Consider the following 24,410-nt stretch of genomic DNA (forward strand, 5'->3'; position numbering starts at 1 on the left):
AGTGACTGTCAAAACCATTTATCCAAACTCATTTTCTCCAACTACCTTCCACCTAAATTTGCTACACTCCAGTGAACTGTATTTTACTCTTTCACCTCACACTCCCTTAGCTTTGAGAATCCAGTCCGGGATAGATCCATCATGGCAAAGTGTACATATTGTAAGTCTCATCATTTATATAAGTTTAGAAATAAAGAGAGACAATTTGCATGTACCAAGTGCCGTCCTTTATTCAATCGGTATTTATTGTGTACCTAGACGGTACTGTAGTGCTGACCAACAGAAATCAGGGAGTCCCAGGTGAAACTTAAATTTTTAAATGATCAAAAATATCATTTCAATGTACCATCAACATAAAAATTGAGATACTTTACATATTTTTATTATTATTTCAATTAGACAACATACGGTACATCATTAGTTTCAGAGGCAGAGGTCAGTGATTCATCAGTCGCATAGAACAGCCAGCGCTCATCACACGCCCGTCACCCAGTCCCCCCATCCTTACACCCACCTCCCCTCCAGCCACCCTCCGTTTGTTTGCTAGAGTTAAGAGTCTCTCCTGGTTTTTGTCCCTCTCGGATTTCTTCCTTCTCAGTTTCCCCCCCCCCCCCGCCCTCCCCCCGTTGATCCTCCGCACCTCTACGTTCTTTCTTATTCCAAGTTTTCAAAATCTAGTTTGTATTTTATACCTTCAGGGTCTCATTTATTTCACCATCCACACTCAAGTCCTCAACAGCCCTCTAGGGCTACTGGCTCCCAAGCTGCACAGCATATTTCTAGACAATTTGTGCTTCCCTGCCTGTCTTACTTATTTGCTTTGTTCTCTCTGTCTGAATGATTTTATGCTTCACCCATACATCCGTTTGTGCATTCAACATGTTTTAAACCTCGATTATGGCCACATAGCAGAATAATTAGCCTATAAACCTACCTCTTATAAAACCCTAAAATAGTTTGCTGTAACAAATATTCTTTGAAATATAACAAATATCTTTGCTATAACAAAATATTCTTATAAAACCCCAAGATATTTTTGCTTTAACAATATACTTTGAAATAAATAGCTAGAGGGGTGCCTGGGTAGCTCAGTCAGTTAAGTGTCTGCCTTTGGCTCAGGTCGTGATCTCAGGGTCCTGGGATATCACCCCATGTAGGACTCTCTGCTCAGCAGGGAGCCTGCTTCCTCTCTCTCTCTCTGCCTGCCTCTCTGCTTCCTTGTGATCTCTGTCTGTCAAATAAATCAATAAAATCTTAAAAAAAGAGAAATAAATAGCTTGGAATTATAGGAAAATAAGGAAAGTTTGGACCAAAGAACTAGATAGGGATAGAAGTGGTGGTAACTGGGCTGCCAGTGGGTTGGTCCTGGGCATCTGAGAAGTTAGGCTTAAAGTGAGGCTTAGCAGATGCTCAAGATGAAATCTGTCTCTAAAATGGGACCACAGGTGGTATTCCCACAGTAAAACAGGAAAGAAATCCCTCAATCATAGAGGAAGACAAGAATAAATGGGGGAAAAAATCTCTTAAAATTTATGTCTATGGATCTCTCCCCCACTTAGGCTTGAGGTTCAAATTTAAACTGATGTGTATGTTCCAGTAATTCCCATAAATACTACAAAACAATTCATGGGGAATATACGTTATCCCAGGGCACACCAGATCGTAACTGGTTAAGCTCACAATATATGTAAAACCAAATGAGAAAAATGCACATCCTGGGCAAGAGTTAGCTGGCCCAAAAAAGAGTAGGATTTCCCGACACTCAAAAGAACTGGGAAGTAACTTTTCTTTTTTTCTACTCTCTCATGTCCCAGCCCGCAAGTAATTCAATGGTGACAGCAAGAAGGAATTGCAGGAGTTTAAAATTATGAAGGAGGAAAGTCTCAAAAAATTCTGATTCAGGAAAATCTCAAGAAATTCTGGTAACAAAAATATCAAATAGAACTTTTAAGGTAAATACAGTCACAATATTAAAGTTATAAGCGGAGACGGCAAAAATAGGAGAAAAGAGCAAATGTCATGAAAAAGAGCAGGCAGACTAAACCAAATAACTAAATTGTACTTGAAATGGTGAATAGTGCCCTTCAATGAAAAACAAACAAACAAAAAAAACCCCTTAGACTTTGGTTATTTCTGATTTGAGTTTGAAGAGAGGGTTAGTGAACTGGAAGAAAACAATTTAGAACACCGTAACGAAAAACTACCACTTAGGAATTATGTTGAAATATGAACATTTTTTTTGGCAAAGAATTTAGTTTACCACTCAGGGACGCATGTTTTTTTTAAAAAGTACTAAAATATGTTGTTTAATCAATTGTTTAGAATAGGAATGATAATTATTTATTTGTAAGAAATAAGAAAAAGTAGACCTAAAAACAGTCATAGAGGTGACAGATGACTGGTCTTCTAAGAATGTTTATTGGCTTTATCCTTTAAATTGTATATACATTTAAAAATTTTACGAGTAAAATTAAAAATTGAAATACTTTAAACATGAGAGGAAAGAGGAGATAACGTAAACCCAATCACAACATTATAGATCAGGTGCTGTAAGAGATATGCGGAAACCCCAGAATGACTAATCAAAGGAAAAAAAATAAACACTTGGCTGATGAATAAGAAACATAAACAAATATTTATGACACACTGAAAAAGGACACATTGGGAGAGTATGTTGGAAGAAATAATCTATTCTGCATAGAGCCATCAGGAAAGAATTACAAGGATCCTAGAACAGCCCTATTGAGCAGCCCTGAAAGAAATATAAGGCACATGTTGGGTGTGTCCGTAGTCCCATGTGGCTAATGGCAATCACAGTGGCTGACATGGTCTGGAGAAGCAGCTTCCAATTAATGTTCTGTATATCCATGTGCTCAAGGACATTCAGGTGGGGTGTAAAATATATTTTCTGTGTTCAAATGAGTTTGGTAAATTTCAGGATGACAAAATTAAAGTCCAAGCTGCAGAGCTTCTCAGAGTCTTTAATATGTAAACACCCTGCCCCCCAAGAGGGAGTGTGGTATGCACTCTAATGTTTCACAAAGGTATTTTCCCAGGTAGTACTTTTTGTCTACTGCACCTCTGATAAGGTCTCCCAGAGAAATCTGCTGTGGAATACCACTGAGAAACTCTGATTTCAGTCATGTGGAAAACAAAGGAACTAGCAGGATGTAAAGCTGGAAACACAGGCAAATGTCAGATCAGAATCTCACTGGATAGGCTAAGAAGTTTGGATCTTGAAATAGTAAGTGATATGAAGCTCTGCAGACACAGGCACAGGGGAAGTCAGGGCTAATGCCTCTGAGTTTCAAACGCGGTCATATAAAGCTCAAATGTGTTATGGCTGCCATTCCCTAGACCAGAGATGCGACGGGGCGGGGGGTCCTCACAGGACTTCCCCCAGTTAAGCCCAGCTAAGGCGAAATTCTTTCTTGTCAGCTGTTCATACAATCATTCTTCTTCAGGGGTCCTGCTAACTGAGAAGAGTGGAAGAAAAAAAAAATCCCCAAGTTGAAATGAACCCAGGTCACAGATTCTGGAACCAATTTAGTTCAAAAGGAATTAGACTACGCTCGTAAGCCATAATAAATAACAACATTCTCTGGAGTATATAACTGATAATTAGGATTGGAGCACTCAGCGTTAGACAACTACCTCACTTTTTCTGAAAAATGGTTTTTTTGAATAGGTCATACAGCCAGCCACATGGTTCAAATTACACCCACCCGCACACGCAGCCCCTTATACAATGGAAAGCTTCTGTTCTGCTCTTCCGCCTAGCTCCCATCACCTGTGCAGCAGAAACTGGGTAGCTGGTGTCTAAACCTGACTCTTCTTTGTCATGGCACACAGCTAGACTACATTCCCCAGCCTCTCTTGCAATGAGCTACATCATGGAATTGAGTCGTGGCCATGGGCATATCCCGTCATTTCCCTGTCTGGCCCACAACAAACTCTTCCACTCATCCTTCCTCTTTTCCCATCTGCTGGCTGAAAGTCAGTCAACACCTACAGCAACCTGGGAAGCCACGTAAAGAAGGTGAGGTCTCCATCAACCGTAGACCCTGGATGACAGAGGAGAGAGCTCTCTCTTCCCTACCCCCACTGCAGAGTCTATGTGGACATATACCAACTGTTTTAACCAGTCTCTCATTCAGGGATTTGGATTAGACATTGATCTTTTTTTAAGTTTTATTTATTCGAGAGAGTGAGGGAGAGGGAGGGAGAGAGAGGAAGGGGCAGCAGGAGAGGGACAAGCAGAGCCCAATGTGAGGCCTGATCCCAGGACCCTGAGATCAGGACCTGAGCCAAAACCAAGAGTAGGATGCTCAACCCGCTGAGCCACCCAGGTGCCCCTAGACACTGATATTTAACCCTCCCTGTACTAGTGTTCTTAAAGATCATTAGTTAATGAGCTTAGAATTTTTTTTTATCCAATCCTACTTGATTAAGATGTATATATAGTACAGAGCAAATCTGACAGGAACTTCAAGTTAGAATATAACAGATGACAAAGGGCAAGGCTGAGAATGCTCTGTTGCTGATAAACACACTGTTGAAATCCCACTTTGCATACTGAGTACAGTGTCGGGACAAACTGGAACCCAAAATCCTCTCTGTAGAATTAATCATATTACTGCGGAGAGCACCAGACAACTGCTTCATTCAAATCTTACTGATGTCATATAAAAAAAGGCTGATGGGTTCACATTTGGCATTCATTAAGAGGCAGCGGCTGGAATTAGTCAGAATCCTGGATGATTAATCTTTGATATGCATGGCCACAAATGGTGGACAGTCACTTAGCCAGATGCTTCCTAAAAATCCCGCTAAAGGACCAGAGCATGGCTCAGAAACCATTTGCTTAGTCATTTAACTACAGTGTTTGCTTTTGCCAACTGCTTGACAGTTTAAAAAGAATAAAAGCCTATTCCCCACTGGAAAATTCTGGATTTTTGCCATAATCATTACATACAGTGCTCTTAGGAAATTCCAGCTTTATGGCTCTTTTGACACACGGAATATAATTTTACCGTCAGCAGAGAACACTAAAAACACAAAGTAATATAAGAAAGCAACAATGCCATGTTCTTTAATAACCTTCTTTAAAATTAAATATCGATTATAATTTTGCAGTTTATTTTCAAAGCAGAACTGTTGAGTATTTGAGGCTTTGGACTTTAGTGTTGGTGTTGGGCTTATGATGGAAATGAAGTGCTTCTTAAATTTAAAACACTATAAAATTCCCAAAGGTAATCTTCACACTCCACTTTATTTCATATGTTTCTCAATAATGAAAATACCATTTCAAATTTAAGAAAAAAATAAAAAAATAACACCTTGTCATTAAAGCTCATATCCTAAATATCCAATTATTTAGTGGGCTTTCTTTGATATGATGTCATTAACTTAGGAACAATTCAACACTGGCAATTAAGAATAATATTAATATTCACCCAAACCAACATCATTTATAAAGATATACCACCATCATTGATGATTATTTGCTTTCTCTGTAAGTACTTAGGAAGCATCAGATTCTAAGAATGGATGCCCTAGATATTTTCACAGCTATTCTTACGGTTACCCAAGAGCTAGCTGCATTTTAATGGAGAAGATGACTATATATAACTCGTGAACACATTGATATTCCCTGAGATGAAAGGTTTTGCAGAAACCAGAGAACGCACTTATTTCCTTAAAAAGAAAGGCAAACATTTTCCCTGGATTCTATCCTGGTTCCTTAGTATGTCATTCCCTTGAAGATTTACAGAAACAGGCTCCATCTCCATGTAATGCCAAGTACCCTTGAGATACTCCTGATACAGCTTATGTTTTCTTAGGTACCATGGAAGAGGCTACACAATTCAAACTAGACACCCTACTTCACAAACTCAGGGTCAGGCACACCAAACTTAGGGCAAAACAGTCTCTCTGCACCTCTCCTTTTAATACTTCATTCAGTTCATGTAGACCTTAAATCAGAGCACCTTACTTTACATATTAGTACAGTCATGACAAAGAATCTGTGAATTTTTTTTTAAAAATTAACCCTTCAGTATATAGAAAAGTATCAAAATATTGCCCTTACTATTCTTAATGGTTTAAGGGAAGCCGGATAACCTTAATGCGGAACTGGACCTCATGGTCAGTATTTATCTGGATAGGAGAAATTCCTGGTTATACATCAACAGACAAAACAAAGAGAATTCCCACACAAATTAGGGAAGCAGATGTTAAATTAAAGCCAGTCTTATTGAGCAACAGAGTGAAAAGGCAAACTATGGAATGGGAGAAAATACTCGCAAGTCATGTATCTGATAAGGAGTTAATATCCAGAATAAAGAACTACAACTCAAGAACAAAAAAATCTCAATAATCCGATTAAAAAATGGACATAGAACCTGAATAAACATTTCTCCAAAGATGGTACAGAAATAGCTAACAAGCTTAATGAAAAGATGCTTAATGTCACTAATCATTAGAGAAATGCAAATCAAAACCCACATTGTGTGATCATCTCATACCCACTAGGGATGGCTACTATAACAAGAAAGTAGGAAAACAGAAAATAACAAGTGTTGGTGAGCATGTGGAGAAATTAGAGCACGTTAAAAAATTAAAAATAGGATTATCATATGATCCAATAATCCTACTCCTGGGTATATACCCAAAAGAACTGAAGGCAGGATCTCAAAGAGATATTTGCATATCATATTCATAGCAATATTATTCATAATGGCCAAGAGGTGGAAGCAATCCAAGTATCCATTCACGAGGAACAGAGGAATATGATACAAAACATACAATGTAACACTACTCATTCTTAAAAAGAAAGAAAATCCTGCATAGGCTACAACCTGGATAAATCTTAAGGACCTTATGCAATGTGAAATTGGCCAGTCCCTAAAAGACAAACACTTTATAATTTTACTTATATGAGGTATGGGACAAAGGAAAAGCGTAGTTGCAAGGGGTCGGAAGGGGGATGGGAGAATGGGGAGTTACTATTTAATGGGTATGGAGTTTCAGTTTTGCAAGATGAAAAAGTTCTAGAGATCTGTGCAACAATGATGTAAACATATTTACTGCTACTCAACTGTACACTTAAAAATGGTGAAGTTGGTAAATCGCACGTTGTTTACCACAATTAAAACTACAAACACAAAACAAAACATAGCACTTTGGGCCAGTCTAAGAAACCACAGCCCTTGGGGCCCCTGGCTGGCTCAGTAGATTAAGTCTCTGCCTTCGGCTCAAGTCATGATCTCAGGGTCCTGGGCTGGAGCCCCACATTGGGCTCCCTGCTCAGGAGGGAGCCTGCTTCTCCCTCTCTGCCTGCCTCTCTGCCTACTTGTGATTTCTCTCTCTCTGTCAAATAAATAAAAATCTTTAAAAAAAAAAAAGAAGAAAGAAAGAAAGAAAGAAACCACAGTCCTGAAAACTCCACTAGAATCCTATGGTTTCCTCAAAGACAATACTAGTTGCTTTTCAGAAGATCAAAGCTAATTCAACAAGGTAATCAAAGTACCTTTTACATTTGCCAACTCTCACCAATTTAACCCAAAAAGCCACAGTTCCAGAACGTTTTAATAACTCTGTGAAGTTTTTGTTAGGCACTCTTCCTTCCAAAGCTGAGTGAACAACGAAGGGACATAACTGAAATTAGCTAAGAGAGTAGAGATTAAAAGTTCTCTCTCCCCCGACCCACACACAAACACACACATTTGCAGGATAACTAAATGGGAAGAATCCTCTCATAATTTATATGTGTAATTAAATCACCATGGCATGCACTTTGAATATCTTACAATTTTATATGTCAATTATCCCTCAAGCTGAATTTTTCTTTCTTTTTTTTTTTTTTAAAGTACACAACTGAAAATATTTAATCCGAATCAGATGTCCATACTGGCTCTAGAGAATGGGGAAGCTGGTCCCTGCCCATCTGTTCTGAGCCCTCTGGGTGCAAGCCACAATGCAAAGGCTCCAAATCTGAGCTGCTTTCTGTGGCTTCTCCGTCGGCAAGGCCACACCCACGGAGTCCTCAGCACAGGCTCATCCGAGAAGAATGCCATGGAATGTTTAGTGGACAAATAGAGAGGACACAACAGAAGTTAACTACACATTTAATATCTGTGGGGAAACATGTATGTATTGCTGAGTGCCAAGTGATAAAAGAAATCGAAATCCCACAGAATGGCACTATTCGGTCAGGAGACAAGGCTGGTGACAGAACACAGCATAATAAGGCAGTGACCCTCCTTCATTACTCAAGGCTGCGTCCCTGCTCTGAGCAAAGCTTTTTCACAAGAGTGTGAGTCCAAGTACACACGAACCTTGGAATGGCCTATATGGTGCGAGGTAGTGTGCCATGGAAGCTTCAGAGCCAAACAAACATAAATGTTATAAAGAAACACAGAAATGGATGTAGGCATGTGAAATTAAAAATTAAATATAGGGCGCCTGGGTGGCTCAGTGGGTTAAGGCCTCTGCCTTTGGCTCGGGTCATGATCCCAGGTCCTGGGGTTGAGCCCCGCATCGGGCTCTCTGCTTGGCAGGGAGCCTGCTTCCCCCTCTCTCTCTGCCTGCCTCTCTGCCTACTTGTGATCTGTCTGTCAAATAAATAAATAAATAATCTTTTAAAAATTAATTAAAATATAAAATTAAATATTAAATATAAAATAGATACAAATAAATGTGGAAACAATGCAGTTGGTCTGTATGAAGGAATGGATTTAAGATATTTAAATAATGTAAATATTAAATATAAAATAGATACAAATAAATGTGGCAACAATGCAGTTGGTCTGTACGAAGGAATGGATTTAAGATATTTAAATAATGTCACTTAATTGACTACACATTCTTCTGTGTCTGTTCACATGCAAAACACTGTACCAACCAGCGGGCCCAGGCCAGGGGCACAAGGAAAGCTAAATGGCACAACACAATGAGGTAGTCAAGGGAAGAGCTTCATCTCTGGGTCATGTGGGAAGATGTCTTAGCAGGTCCAGGAAGCATGAGGATGAAGAGAGGGGTGGAAAGCCAAGAAGGTGTTTAGGACTAAAAGAGTCTCATAAAGCTGTAAAAGTACATCAGGAGGAGTATATATGGAGATTACTAGAGACCTGTGGCAAAAGCCCAAGGACCAAAAGTGAATATAGCATCCCTTCCCACTGTAGAAATATTTTACTATAAATTTTGCATGTGGGGGCTGGGCTTGTCTAGTTCATTGCTGTACTTTATAGGTTTCTGGATTGAACAGGTACTTGAAAAGACCTTTTGAATGAATCAACAAAAAATGAAGCTAGAGAGACAGCTGTGGGGCCAGATTATGAGTGCCCTTGACTATCAGGCATTTTTTAAATAGTATAAAGCATAACCTAAAATTTACCACCATAACCATTTCTAAGGGTAAAATTCAGTAGTGTTGAGTATCCTGATGTTGTTGGGTGGCGTCTCTAGAACTTTTTCATTTTGAAAAACTGAAACTCTATCCCCTTGATCAAAAACTCACTAATTGGAATTGTTTTGTGGGCGATGATGTATTTCTGAATGTTTCTGAGAAGGACTCCCGCATTTTGGGAAGTAACCTGTAAGTAATGCTAAGTAATGCTAAAGGTGTGTTAGACTATCACCAGGTTACACAAAGGGGGTTAGTGAATCTCTATTATGTACAAGCCACATTTTATATTTCTATTTTTGTAAGGAAAATCCCAAATGAAACATATTTGTTAGAACTGATGATTTATAAATTTATCTGGAAAATACTGGTAATGCTGCTCATAACACTTTTTTTTAAAAAAAGAAATTCTTTAAAATAATGACCTAATATCAAACAGTACAGTTCAAGGTAGATTACAATTAAAAACATGTTTATTTACCTAAAGGCCGTTAGCCCTCAAGTGTTGCAAGTCATGGATTGCTGGTTTGAGGATTTCTAACAAGCACTCTGTTCTCAAACACTGAGTCCCATGCTATCACCCTTGCTGGCTCCTGGTCTTGACCCAGTATTTAGCATAGATTCATAGCCTTTCATTTATTTCTTGCATGCTGTTCTTTAACAGGCCATGACAAGAAACATATATGGTGGTAGACTGCAGAAAATTATAGACTGGCTGGCTGTCCTTATTTATTTTAATGGGTACAGTATTTTATTTCTTAAAAAAATGTGATTTTTCCATTTAAGGTGTTTGTTTTGTTTTGTTTTAAGATCACTTTTACTTATCATCTTTCTACTAAATCACCCCCTCAGCTTTTTAGAAAGCATAAAACTTAGCACCTATAAATTTACTCATATCACCCAAACAGCCAGTATTAACCACTCTATTTTAAGTCAATATGTCATCATTGAAAAGATGTCAGGAAGCCAATGAATAATGTTTAGGCAGAAAACTTTAATGAAAGGATAAACTAATAACAAGAGAAATCAATTTCATTAAGAGATTTTGGAAGGAGACAGAAAACATAAATATAATCTGATGAGAACATTAGATCTGCATTTTATTCTGAAGGAAATGAAATAGTTCAAGAAGTTTTGGAATTTCCAAGTTACTTTGAAGCCATTTTAGTCCCAGTTTCCCAATAAAATAATATAATTTATTTTCTTTTTTCATCATGTAAACAGAAGCCTGAACCATTTTTGCAATAAACTGTTGGATCAAAAAAGGCATTTTCCCAAGATAGAAAGTTAAGGAGCTCAGTGCCAAGGACTAAATTATTTCCAGCTGTAAAGTTGATTTTACTTTTCCTGGGAAAGCCGATATTAGCCAAATTCAATGCCATTTTATGTGATATTCAAGAAAAGACAATCAGTGCAAGATTAACAATGTAAATCAATTAGTGGGCATCATGTACACTTATTGAAACTAACCACAGTCATTAAAAAAAAAAAATTAAGTTCCTACCTAGATATATCTATGCTACAGCCAACAAGCAACCACATATGCTAATATAATTATTAATTATATAATTAATGTATAATTATTATAATATACAATTATTATAATATATATAATTAATATGTAATTATTTACTAAGTACTTACAGTTCATAAAATTTAAATTGTATACAAAATACTTATAACACATTCAGGGAAGGGAGACTCTTCTGTACCCCCAACCCTGAGGAATCTGGTACGTTAAGTTAGTCCCCAATGTGCTCCAGGTGAAGAGAATACTTGGCTGATTTTCAGGTTCCAGAATAAAAACTACCCCCCCCCCAATAGGGAAGACAAAGACTTCCTGGATCTCTGGGAAAACTGTAGGAAACAATTGGGGTACATATTATGTATACTCTAGGATACTCCTTAGAACAGGACCTTCAGTGGTACCACTTAAATATTTTCCACCTTGTCTGGAGGACCTCGTCTAAGAAATAAAGAAATAAGGCAGAAAAATTAAAATAGCTGGCAGCTTCTTTTGATGTTAAGGTCTGAACTTTTGTGTGTCCTTCAAATTCACATGCTGGAGTACAAAGACGCAATGTGATGGTATTAGGAGGGGGGCCTTTGGGAGGAGATTATCAGGTCATGAGGGTAGAGCCCTCAAGAACGGGATTAGTGAGGAGAGACCCCGAAGAACTCTTTACCCAATTCTACCCAGTGAGGATACAGGACAAGTCTGCAACTAGGAAGAGGGCCCTCACCTTGCCAAGATGGTATCCTGATCTCCAGCCTCCAAAGCTGGGAGAACTAAATCTCTGTTGTTCATACATAACCCAGTCTATGGTATTGTGTTACAGCAGCCCAAACAAATGAACATTTGGGGACCTAATAACACTTTTTAAAAATCTCTTTCTCATTTTGAGGGTAATGCAGAGTGGAGTAGTGACTTGGGATTCATAGGAATGGCAAGAGGCATCTGGAGAAGCAGTGACCTTGGCCACAGAACAAAGAGAATGGTGGAGATCGCTTCTACTCACTACAGGTTGAGGACCTCAAATGAGACCCCCCACCCCCCGCCCTCCCGCAGTGCCAGAGGCAAGACATGGTCAATAGCCTTACCCAGGACAGCCAGGCCCTCAGGGAGAAGGTGGGTGGCTTTGGGGTGGGGTGGGGGGGACAGAGGTGTTGCTTAAAGGTCTAATGTGGATGACAGATTCAGAGTTCAGGAGGTTGAGGCCTCCCATAATTGGTACCCAAGCATACCCATGACCCTGAAGGCCCAAGCTGTGTCTACATGGTGGGTGGGGAATAAAGTGCAGAAGCAATATTTTCAGAAAACGAAGTAGAGGCCCTTGAGAAAAACCACCTTACTTCTCCTTCTTGTAGTTAGGAATAGGTATTGGAGGAAGACATAGGAATCTTCAGAGTCTCTTTGGTGAAAAGTAGGTGAAATTCAAACATGCAACATAACATTTTAGACACTGGTATGGAGTAAGAGATCATTTGAGACCAGTTAGACAATTTGCTTCAGCAGGGGGCAGAGACAGTACGAGGAGAGGAGGAGAAATTTGCTTCAGCAGGGGGCAGAGACAGTACGAGGAGAGGAGGAGAAAAAGACAGGGTCGGGGGAGGGGAGCGGTGGAGTGTACATAGAGTACACAGATTCATTTAAATAAAATACATACTTTGGGGGATTAGGTTATGGCAAGAGTATACCATCAAAAGAATGTATTATAAATAAATTCTCTGAAATAGCTCCTAAAATCTATGGGGATGGAAATAATAATATGCTTCTAACTTTCTCATTCATGTAGAATTCTTCCGGGTCAAGATAAAACAGATGCAATATAAATCTCTGCGTAAAAGGCAGAGTGGCTATATAATTTTTTGGCCAAATCAATTCTGAGGTAAAAGGGGAGGCAATGAATGATTCTACCAGAACAACAGGCAATCACTGGGATGGTCCCAGGCAAACTGGGGAGTCTGTTTCAGGGCAGACCTCATGAGTGTAAAATAATACTTCTATCAGTGGCTTACTTCTTAAGTCTTAATGTCCAACCAAGACTGTCAGTAGAGGGACACATTTTATACACATTTATATTTCTGAATTTCAAATGTCTACAGAACACAATGCATAGTTTATAAAATTCAATGATGTTTCAATGTTATAAAATTCATGGTAAATTTTGATTATTCTATATATTCTCAATCAACAGCTCCTAAAAATACCATCCACCTTATGTGCTTGAGAAAACTTCTAACTCCTCCAAGGGTTGGCACTTACTTTTTAAGTCACTGTTATCCAACGTATTTACCAAACTGTTTGATAAATGTTGGCTATGGTTATAAATAATTTATTTAAAAAAAAATGAACTGAGCACTTGCTATGTAGTGCTGAGCCTACAGCTAAAAATCTAAATGTGGTTGCTATCACTAAGAAGCTCAGAGCTCACTTAGGGAGACAGAGAGTCAAACAAATAATTATAACCTACTGTGATAAGTGCTCTAATACAGGTACAAGCACGTGCTATGGATATCTTATCTAAGCAGGTAAATCACAACACACCACAGCAAAGGCCATGCTGGTAATATGAACAGTGTGTTCTGAGGTCATGGTGGGTAGAAGCTTCAAATGTGGAGCAGTTAAAAAAAAAAAAAAGGCATAAGAGTGAAGAGGTCACTGATGATGGGGGAGAAATCAAAGTATACCATGCAAACACAAGATGACAGAGAAAACTACATGCAGAAATAACGTCCTCACTTCAACCTAAGTTACAAGAAAATTAGACCTCTCAACTTCATACAGAGCTGTACCTGGCTAACAGTTCCCAGGTGCCAAGACTCTAAAATTTGACCAGCGGCAGCATTTTTCGAATATTATGGGCCATTTGGTCTAAAAATGGATTACTTTTGCTGGTCCCTGGGAAGAAAAATGAGGAAAAGAACCTCCACACACATCAGAATTAATGGAAAGTATACTACTACTTTTTTTTTTTAGGAGATTTTATTTATTTATTTGAGAGAGATGGAGCGAGAGAGAGAGAGTGAGCGAGTAAGCATGAGTTGGGAAGGGGCAGAGGGAAAGGGAGAAGCAGATTCCCTGCTGAGCAGGGAGCCTGATGTGGGGCTCGATCCTGGGACTCCAGGATCATGACCTGAGCCGAAGGCAGACGCCCAACTGACTGAGCCACCCGGGTGCCCCAGCATACTACTACTTTTGTTAAGATGCCAATATGATATTTACTCTGAAGCAAGGATAAGGTCAGAAAATAGAAAATAAATGAATAAAATTTTCTTTCTTTTTTTTTTTACTTTTTTTTTTTTAACAATCACATAAGGAAGCATTTATTTGAGGTTTAACATGAAATCATACAAATAAAATTTGTATAAACACAAATCCACATTGAGTCATAACACAGATAGCAAAAGACAAAGTAAAAACAAAGAAAACTAATTGGTGGCTATATACAGTTGGACACAGTTGTGTCTTGTACACTAGAAAGTCTTTTACAAAATAATCATCTTAGATCAACAGAAGACCAATCTTCAATGTCGTCCTGCAAGATGGGTTAACTTTAGCAATTTCCTCCTGTTTTCTCCAATGTCCTCCTTTAGTATGGCTGGTAATTGTTTTGGTGATTGCCACCCCCTTGAGATGCCTTGCCGTAAATGCTCTGTTGGCCACTGTAGTCTGCATATCCCTGTCCATATCCATAGTTCCCATAGTTATACCCAGTATAATCATAGCTGCCATAGCCACTATAGTTTTGATCACCACCATAGGCACTATTGTAATTTCCATATCCTTGATCATAATAGTTATTAAATCCTTGGTTCCAGTTTTGGCCCTGACCTCGTCCACGACCCCTAGTGCCACCTCGTCCACCAGCTGCAGCACCTCTTCCTCCTTTTTGTTGCTGCTGTTGCTGCCTGTATACCTCTTTGGGTTGTGCAACTTTGATTTCACACTTCCCAGAACCGATTTGATGATATCTGCTTTCTAATAATTTCTTTACTGGCTCTTCATCTGTATATGTGATAAAACAAAATCCTCTTCTTTCATTTGTTTTTGTATCCATGGGAAGTTCAATATTTTCAATCTCTCCAAAGGCTCCAAAATATTCTTTAATTTGTTCTTCCGAAGTATCTGGGCTCAATCCACCCACAAACACCTTTTTGGGCGGTTCTTTCCCTTTTAAAGCTTTGGCCCTTTTGGGGTCTATCAATTTGCCATCCAGTTTGTGTTCCTTCAGTTCCAACACCTTGTCGACACTAGCCGCGTCTTTGAAAAGCACGAATCCGAATCCTCTCGATCTTCCGGTCACCGGGTCCGTCTTAATCGTACAGTCCACCACTTCCCCAAACCGGGACAGATACTCGGTCAGATCTTTCTTGCTCGTATCCCAGCTAAGCCTCCAATAAACATTTTACCGTCATCCTGCTGGTTCTTGCTCGCGTTGATCTTGGATCCCTCTGCGAACTCCTCTATGTTGCTGTACTCGTTCATGTCCTCCATGGCGGCGGAGCTGTCGGCCGGGGGGTGCTGGCGCGCAGTCCGGGTCGCGGCGGCAGCGGTGGCGGAGCGTTGTATGGAGCTGGATTTAAAATCTTTTTTTTTTTTACATTTTTATATAAATGAATACTGTAAGCAATATATGTGATGAAGCCTTGAACCATCTGCAGAGCCACCATGAACTAGATCTAAAGAACCAGTCAGCATGTGAATCATCTGAGGAAATGAGAAAATGTGAGATCTAACTTATTTTCAAAGACTGCTTCATGAAACTGTATTTTAATTACTAAAGAATCATAATTGTAGGTCTCAATGAGGCCAACTAGAAAGATACCTACTTTCTCCAAGACAAGTTAATGATTCAAGAATATGGAATCATCAATAAAAATTAAGCATGTATTTAATGAACATGTTCTGCCCATTGACATCTGCAGCTCACCTGCCTAGAACAAAGCAGGGGAAGGGGGATCTATAAAACTCGACTTCTAGTGATTCAGAGAGATTCTACTTACTTAGTGTGTTGAAGGAAACATTTTGCATTTGGAGACTCAGTCTTATTGCATAAAATGTGAGCCTCATTTTCTCTAGAGAATTAGATTGCTGAAGACAAACAAAATTTAAAATCAACAAGATTAAATAAAGCCCAAGTCCACACCTCCAGATCTCTTTACTTTGCCATTAAATACCTCTGACATTATTATGAAAGAACAAACCATTCCAAAGTTCTGAGGCATCTGAAAAAGTAGGTACTTTCTAAAATTTAACTAGTTTAATTTGAGTTGTTCTCTTTCCCTGAGGCTCTATGCAAGTTGAGGTGAGCCTGGAAAAAAAAAAAAAATGCAATTTGGCTTCATTACTGCACATGTAATTTTTCACTGTGTCCTCAAGAAGAAAAAACCTAAAATTGCTAGGAAAATAAAAGATACTAGCAATTGCCACCAGTACCAAATAGAAAAAGAAATACCATCCTATAAAAATCGAACACTAGGGACGCCTGGGTGGCTCAGTTGGTTAAGCAGCTGCCTTCGGCTCAGGTCATGATCCCAGCGTCCTGGGATCGAGTCCCACATCGGGCTCCTTGCTCGGCAGGGAGCCTGCTTCTCCCTCTGCCTCTGCCTGCCACTCTGTCCGCCTGTGCTTGCTCTCTCACCCTCTCTCTCTCTGATAAATAAATAAAATCTTAAAAAAAAAAATCGAACACTAAAATTCAGAGCTAACTGGTCATTTCTATTGGAGGTATGATTCTTAGCTCCTACATCGATGTTCTACTTCATTTTCTGATACTCATATATTCATTCTCCTTCTCACTCTGGCCCCTCCCCCCATGCTGGGAGTGGTAGTGGTGGTTATCTATCCTTTCTTCCTCATGGCTACACCAAATGCACACATGCTTAAAATTCCCTTGGGGAATTTTTTGAAGTTCTTGAGCCCTGTCTTCAGCATACTTTCCCAGGTAAACCAAGAGAAAAATTAAATATTTCAGGGAAATTTTGGTACAGTTGTAGGGCAATCTCTTTTCAAATTCAAAATATGTTTCAGTGATCAAGTCATTTGATATTTAAGTCAATATTTAATTTAAGTCAATATTTTGACTTATTTTTTGGTGGAAAATAGAATCTGAGAATCATGTATATAGAAATACATAGAAAATATTCAAATCAAATGTCTCTGTGGGTGTGAGTCTACAAACTTATTTGGAAAGGAAAACTGGAGATCCTCCCAAGAGATAAGTAGGTAATCAGCAAAGAGGAAAATGCAGGTTTTAAGAGAACATGGTGTGTTTGTGAAGGAGAGGACAGGCCATGCAGAGAATTAACCTCTGAGTCTGATAAAGGCAAGACACCAGTCTGTCATAGCAAAGAGTTTCTGCAAGGAGTTTAACGGTTAGCATAGCAATGGGTCACTGTTTCTTTACGCCAAAATAAAACACTGACTCTTACAAAATGGCTGAGCAAAAGCATTTGTTCCAAAACACTCAGTAGTATTAGAAGAGGGACAATTCTAGGCCACACCCTGTCAACTTCACATGATGCATGAATTTTAACATCTTTTCTATAGAAGTTCTATTCAGGGAGACTAAAAATACAGAAATACGTTCTTCTTATAAATATGTTCTTGGCATCTGAGTCAAGCGTGGATTTCTATTCTCTTGAATTGTGAATCAGAGCAGCCACGGGAATATATGGAGAATGAAGTCATTTAGGAAGGAGGAAAAGAGGAGGTTGGTCTAAGGGGAAAGGAAGCCGCTTCAACAGGGATGGCTGAATAGGTCAGTGGTTGGAGGGCTCCATTACTAGCCAGTTTCTGAACTACAGAAAGCAATGGTTTGACTGATAATCACTCCTTTCTGTATAATGCAAGCAGGTCAAAGAGGTCATTCTACCCATGAAAGGATACTCAGAAATAAAAATAATACTCATAGGGCACCTGGGTGGCTCAGCACCCAACTCTTGGTTTCGGCTCAGGTTAAGATCTCAGAGTCATGAGATGGAGCCTGTGTCCAGCCCTGCTCTCAGCATGGAGTCTGCTTATCTCTCTCCCTCTGCTCCTCACCACCACCCACCCCCCTTGCACACACATACTCATTTTCTCTCTATAAATAAATAAAATCTTAAAAATAATAATAATGCTCAAAAAGATTCATGGACAACTGATTTCAGATTCCAAAATAATCTCCCTGCCCCCAATACACATGCAACAGGGTTAAGATTATCTGGGGAGGACCAGGGAGAATCCAAAGCAACTAACACGAAATCTTTAGGTTGTTTTGTATTTTCACATTTAACCCTCAGAACATCTTCACAGGGTATATAGCAGAGTTGAGGTGAATGTAGTCTACTGATATTTATCAAGACTTCCTTCTGGGGGCCTGGGGGCTCAATGGGCTAAGTGCCTGCCTTCAGCTCAGGTCGTGATCTTGGGATCCTGGGATGGAGCCCCACAATGGGGTCCCTGCTCAGCGGGAACCTGCTTCTCCCTGTCCCTCTGCCTCCCACTCTCTCTGTTTATGCTCTCTCTCTGTCAAATAAATAAATAAAATCTTTTTTAAAAAGGAGACTTCTTTCTTTTATGTAAATTAAGTATACGTAAGCAAATTAACCACATATATATCACATGTTCAAAGTGATACATCAAACACATTAGAGAGGGTGTCTTTTGGAAGGAGGAAGGAGTATACATCCATGTGTTAGCAAATGCCTTTTTAATTTTAAAAAATATTGTAATAAAATAGTATTCTTCTAGCAATGTGTATGATCACAATCTTTGCTACTTTGCAGCCCTTAAGCAGAATTGAGTTTAGTGGTACTTCCTAGAAATAAATACTATACATGAGCACTAACCAAAATCTCAAAATGTTGATCTTTGTAAAGGAACTCTGGCTCTATATCCAAATCCCGGTAATGGAGAAGAAATTGACCAATGTCAACTATTAACATAAGAAAATTGGATACATAAAATTCCAATGGCCATTCTCATTCTCTTCATGTCCTATGCTAAATAGCTGCATAATAGGATTGACAGTTGGAAAAAATAGAGAAAAAAAATCTTGTCTTGGACTGGAAAATACTGTTTTAGCATCCAGATGTAGAGGATAAAGGAAAATTAAAGCCATTTAGACTCAGATAAAAAGACTCCCTCAACTAATTCAAGTTCAGCATATCTAAAAACTAACATTTAAAAGTCAATCCTGGGGGTGCCTAGGTGGCTCAGGAGGTTGAGCTTCTGACTCTTGATTTCTGGCTCAGGTCAGGACCTCTGACTCCCCTCTGAGCAGGAAGTCTGCTTGAGATTCTCTCTTTCTCTCTCTCTCCCCCTCTGCCCCTCCCCCTAGCTCACACATGCACACATGCTCAGGTAAATAAACCTTAAAAAAAAAAAAGGCAATCCTCACACATGTTTTGGGGATATTTTCAAATAAAGGCAAGTTCTGAACATTGAAGCAAAGTACAAGCACACACTGGGCTCACACGAGCCTAGGATGGTCTGAACCAGACTTCAAAACTTGGAGAAACCTTGTACATCTCACTGGAGCATCTTGTGACATTTGTTTTGGTTTGGGAATGGGAGAAACCCAGTAATACATTAATATATCTATTTATAGCTATTGTTTATGGAACATTTACCACATACCAGGGCAGTGAATAAGTATTTCACAAGCATTATCTCTTAATTATCATAATAACTCTCAAGTACAGCCCAATAGAATTTTCATTTCATACATAAGAAAACTGGCAGTTTTGAGAGGTTTAGAAACTTTTACAAAGGCATTTGGCTAAAAGGTGTTAGCTCTAGGAAGGTGAGCCATGTTCTGAATCATTAAGCTCTACTGAAATTTCCCAGATTAATGTACAAGAATAGAATACAGAACAATTTTAAATCAAAACTGGAGACTTCACAGAGACATCTTGTTAAGTGGAGGGTCACACCACTCTTCACTCTCTAGTCTATACATGTGTGCGTCAAGAGAAATTTGATGTGTGCGGCCAAAACCATTCTCTTGAATAGAACTCACTCGAAATAAACTCAGTGAACATGGATTAGGGTCCTACTCCATTCAAAGCACCTTGCGTTGGATTCTGGGTTATAAACTTCCATAAGTCACGTCCCTGATTTCAAGCAATTGTGCTGACGTAGTCACCTATGAACTTCATTAACCCATTTTTATTTACAAACACATCCTTATCAAGTACTATGGCCACTTTAAGATAATCCAATAAAGGGTTCTTCTCACCTTAAAGTATAAATATATTTGCAACATATTTTATACGAAATGGAAGTTCAGCCAGAGCATATGAGTTCATATGAAATGTCAAATGGTGATAAATTACAAATGTAAAGGAACAAGGACTTGACAGGAAAGCCAAAGGGTCTAATTATATAGAGGGAAATATAGGCGATGGGTAAAAATGGGAACATTTTAAAATTACAGAAATTCTGGAATGAATTATGACCCAAAGATGGGATTCAGCACAACAGGCAAAAGGATGTCAAAATATCAATCTGGTCTGACTGAGAGCTGATAAAGTTTTGTCTCTCTTATAACCTTCGATGGGGACTAGGGGAATTGTATTTCTACAAAGCTTTCAGATTTTGTGTCCTACCTAAATATACCAACACTAAAGATACTAACACTCCTCTTTAAATAGAATGCATTCTTCCGTTACTCACATTCGTGACTGGACTAGAGTACATTCTCTGGTTGCCAAAGCTTGAGACAAGTTATATAAACTTGTTATTGGAGCATTCTAGGAAATACACAACCACAATCCTGGGAGGAAGTTTCAGAGTAGAATTTGCTTTCACACAACTGCTATTTACTGACACCCACCAGGGCCAAAATTGAAGTTCACACTTCATGAGTCATTGGTTCCATATCTTTGGAAGCATGGTGTATGAAGAATTCCTTTCAAACTGCTGATTGCTTCCTCAGCTTCTGAACATCTGTGTTGCTCTGTTCCCATGACCATCTTTGTTTTGTTTTTTTGCCAGCTGAAGATTAATTCAAATCAAAAGGCGATTCATCATGCTCGGTTTTCTCCACGTTTCTTCCATTGGGGAGGGAAGTACTGCCAGATAGGCCATGTGGCCCCACAACCACTAGGTAAGAGGAGATATGTCCGTCATTCCTTTGAAACAGACGTCAGGATAAAAGGCAAGATCTTGCTTATTTCACCTTGGCTGCAGTACATTTTTGGATCACTTCATTTTCTTGGCCTTTTAAATCTTCACATTTACCCTAGACACCAATAAAACAAAATGACCTCTTCCCATCCCCCACTGAAAGGAACAGCCCTCAAACTCAGTTTTGAAGTCCAATCCAGACCTCCCTCGCTCATGGGAACACCGTGTGTGTGCCTGCGCTTACGTGTGTGTGCACGTGTGTGCCGCCTGCTTTCCTATTTCACAGCTGGCCTACGTCTACAAAAAAAAAAAAAGCTCAAGAACCATGTGTGAGGAATTGACTTGTAAGTTTTGCTAGTTGTTACCTATGTGAAAATGCTGTGCCAGTATTCTGCATGTGCCAAGTGCCATTAACCTTGACCCCGCACGGAACAACCCCTACCCCACCCCCACCCCAGTTCTCCACTGTCAACAGGATTTCCATTCGTAGCCCAGAAGGGGAGAGGCTGGTCTAGATTAAGGATGTGAGCTTGTGTAACTCCGAGCATGTTCCCAAAACTCATCAAAATCAGACGCGTACACACATATAGTGACTCACAGGATACATTTTTTTTTATCAAAAATAAAATTCAAGGAATATATCAGCGTATATGGTTACAGATCATTGCTTATTTCACCTTATTTCAGGGTTAAATGTAACCCTGAAAAACAGAAAATGGGGGCCAAAGATGTTTTTAATTACCCCCAAACACACAAAAAATCCCGTCAAGTTAAAGTTAACATGGATAATAGAAACTTCTTCATGCAGGTGACTCTGTTCTTGAATTGTATGCACAGGGTGGTTTTCCTGGGATAATAGCTCAGAAACAACAAAGGCACAGGGTGTAAAAGGTCTCCTCGATGCTTGTTTGGTGAAAGTATTTTCCTTCTGTTAAATTTTTTTATTGTCTTTCATCGAAGAATTTAATGTTGCATGTATTTCTACAGGATGTCATTTTTCCCTTGAGGTGATCAAAGTCCCAACCACTGATATAGCAATTAACCAGAAGAGAATACAAAAATGAAAGTGTGGTACCTGAGAAACACATCTGTGAGTACGCCACCAAGGTAGCGAGGAGGGTATCAGGAAAAAAACCAAAGCAAGTGCCCCACTTTTATTAGCCTCCTTAAAGAAGGAGATCTACTCTGCACCTACCTTCACTTTCATGAACAATTTCATCACGTCATATAAAGCCATATTTTATATTCCATGGAAAATAAAGTCTTGAATGAAACCAGTGAAATACTGTTCTGTAACATACCACCATTGGGCTAAGTATGGAGTAATTCACAGCAGAACTGCTACATAGTAAGCTAACTGCTGTAAGTACAATGAGGCTCAAAGTCTCCATTAAGCTATGTTCTGAAAGAATGTTACCAATATGGTGTTGCCCATCCAAGAACTGCTGGGCAACAAAGCCAACAAAGACCACCCTTGGCCGGCAGCATCTGGAATGGGTCAGAAACACATGGGAGTAAGAACGAATGGGATGTTGCAACTAAGATGAGAGGGATGGGGAGGAGGAAAAGAAGAAGGAATCTCTCCTAACGGCTTCTTTTGTTATATATGGCTTTGTGGAAGCTACCGAGATATACCAAGATGACTGAAGCCAACAGAATTCTTATTTCTCGCCCCCTTCCTGATAATTAAGAACAAAGGTTAGCAGTAATCAACTTTCAAAATAAGAGCAGCAGTTGGCCCGATACTCAGCCACAGACTGGGCTGTACATTTGCTGTGTGACAGATACTAGGAAATATTATTAACATCAATTGTGCCTCAACAAAGGGATGAAACACACCTTAGAAAATGCAGCAAAGGTAAAAATAAGGAAGCAAGTATTTCAAAGATTTATATTTTGCTAACAGTGAGGAAGGAATTAAAAATAGTCTATTAGTAAATAGTAATTGTGGTAACAGTTGAAAAATGTAGCCATCTCAAAGATAAGGGTGATTTTTTTTTTTGTTTAAGTCTTAAGATAATAGGATCTAGAAAGAAAAAAAGAAGTGGTATACCCAAAAGGAAAATGGTAAAAATAAGAGCTAAAAGATGATAAAATTAAGAATAAAAAGCTTAATGGAAGAGGAAAAGAATTTACAAGAGCTTTAACAAGGGTTAATTTCTACTAAATTTAAAAAATGCTTAAAAATGTTTTTTAAAATTAAGACGTTTAAAGCGTTTTTAAGCAAGGCCACCATCAAAACCCCAATGAATAAATGGATGAGAGATTCAGAAATTTAATTAAAGAGGAAATACAGAAAGTAAAAATCAAAAACCACCACCAACCAAAAAACCCCCAGACACAGAAACATTGTTAATAATTAAAGAAATACAAATGAAAGGAATAACATCAGCATATATTCCAGAAAAACTTTTTTTTTTTTTTAAACAATAAAAATCCTGGGATTTGGACTGGGAAAAATAATTCATTCATTACTGACATTAAAATAGCACATATTGAGGGTACCTGGGTGGCTCAGTGGGTTAAAGCCTCTGCCTTCAGCTCAGGTTATGATCCCAAGGTCCTGGATGCTTCCCCCCACCCCTCTGCCTGCCTCTCTGCCTACTTGTGATCTCTGTCAAATAAATAAACAAAATCTTAAAAAAAAAAAATAGCACATATCTGGAGAGTGGTTTACCAATGAGAAAAAAACAGCACATATATTTGGTGATTCCACAGTTGTAATTTATCTAGGGATATAATTTTTTAAATGTGGATAATGCTTACAATAAAAATCAACTATAAACAACTTAAATGCCCCCTAATGGGGGAGCCAAGCTTATTGTAGTATATTGATATAATTGAATAATATGCCATCATTAAAAAGATAAATATGATACAGAAATGTCTATTCTCTTAAAATCATTAAGAGAAAAGTAGAACTAAATATGTAAATATATATACATACATACAAATACATACACAGAAGTATATAAAATTACTTTTAATTATGAACACTGAATATTGTAGTACCATTAAAAAGGTAAAATGGAGAAGCATATATAAAATTCTGAGGAAAGTAGAAAGATACACACATACATATATTTATTCTAATGATATAAATATGTTCCAGCATGAAACAAAATTCAGAAGGGAGCACAAAAATGAAACTGGATTTTGAGGTGTTTAAGATTTTTATTATGGGGGAATATTTTTCTAATTATAGTTATTTTCTTTTTAATTTTTTCCCCTAATTTTATAAAGTAGATTTGAACAGAAACTACTCCTAAAACCTGGAGAAAGGTATTTTCCATTGACATATTCTAGATTACAAGAAACCCAAAAGAAATTATGAGTTTACAGACCCAGATTTCTCAGAGAGGGAAGTAGTTGAGTTTATAATTTTCT

General features: G+C 38.6%; 1 protein-coding gene and 1 pseudogene across 3 annotated transcripts in view; both read right to left on the reverse strand.

Annotated features, from left to right (window-relative positions):
- RNF150 (ring finger protein 150) overlaps positions 1-24,410 on the reverse strand; it is a 306,711-nt gene that overhangs the window by 201,203 nt on the left and 81,098 nt on the right. The window lies entirely within an intron of this gene.
- Positions 14,380-15,468, reverse strand: LOC116584753 (annotated as a pseudogene).

The sequence above is a fragment of the Mustela erminea genome, chromosome 2 (genome assembly GCF_009829155.1).
Source record: "Mustela erminea isolate mMusErm1 chromosome 2, mMusErm1.Pri, whole genome shotgun sequence".
Classification (NCBI taxonomy): domain Eukaryota; kingdom Metazoa; phylum Chordata; class Mammalia; order Carnivora; family Mustelidae; genus Mustela; species Mustela erminea.